This window comes from Sinocyclocheilus rhinocerous, unplaced genomic scaffold (genome assembly GCF_001515625.1).
Source record: "Sinocyclocheilus rhinocerous isolate Xijiao unplaced genomic scaffold, SAMN03320098_v1.1 scaffold208, whole genome shotgun sequence".
Lineage (NCBI taxonomy): Eukaryota > Metazoa > Chordata > Actinopteri > Cypriniformes > Cyprinidae > Sinocyclocheilus > Sinocyclocheilus rhinocerous.
The window spans coordinates 520,591-521,831 of NW_015650085.1; positions in this window are offsets into that span (position 1 = coordinate 520,591).

The window sequence follows — 1,241 nt, forward strand, 5'->3', positions numbered from 1 at the left end:
GGTATACAGATAAATTCAGTCATATAGTCAACAATGAGTCTTTTGAGGGATCACAATAGTTCACAGGATCACAGGAATTCACAGTGCATGGTGCTCATATGTTTGATAAAGTTGGACCGTATTGAAAGTCTTAGTATTTTGAGACAACGTCTTTTATAAATGCTCAGCTTTAGCTGCCATAAGTACTTGATCTCAATTACAAATCTGTGTTTTCTTTATTCCACAAACTCTGCATCTCAAGGCCTTGTTTTTACAGAAGACGAACTGAGATACGCCTGAACTTATTTCCGTATGGATGTAATACTTCTAAAGAGTTTTGATTTCAGAAGTCCAGCTGCCTAGAAGTGTGAACGAAGGCACTCAGTTGCTGTTGTCCCGGTTAAAGCTAAAGGAATTGCTCCGTAAAGAGTCATAGTTTATCTCACAATCAGTTTTGCTACAATTTGTGCAGAGTGGCTCATTATCAGGGCGAATTGGATGCGTGAATGCTGCTGTCTCGACATGCAAAATCCTGACGCATGCAGTTACAAGGGGAGATCATCCTCATAAATCCCATCATGCAGTAGAACTATCAACCAGACGCCCAATATTCAATAACCATCAAAGCCCAGCAGTGTTATTTGTGTTAGTAATTTGTGAAATCCTGCTGTGTGTGTGCAATGGCAGCTCATAAGGTTTATCTTGAACACATAGGTTTAAAAGCACATTAACACTGCTAATGCAGCTACCCTTGTTTCTCTGAGGAAATATTTCTCTGAGGGTGCAACGCTGGTACAAATATCCCCCTGAGAACCAGCAATTTATGTTTTTTTTATGTTTATACCTCTGAGAACATGTGTGTCTGTCCTTGTGTGCACTTCCTGGGCTTTTCTGTCATACCAAATGTTTGGGGGGGTTTGACCAATAAGGTGAATTATTACTAAGCCATTTAAAAATTACATCATGTGACCTCATAAAATAAAAACATTCAAATAAAGTCGGGGAGAACGGGGCACGTTGTCACACATGAAACTTGTCAAAGTCACATCTGAGTAACTACAGTTTCGAAAGTCTATCTATCTATCTATCTATCTATCCTAAAAATTTCCTTTGAAACCATTTTTGCTCAGAAATTGTTAGTAAATTTAACAAATAAGTGCAAAGAAACAGCAAGTAACACATTGAATTAAATAGGACATTTTAAAGTTGAAAGACTGAAATTGAATTTTCTTAAAAAATATTTTTTTACTGTGTGTGTGTAT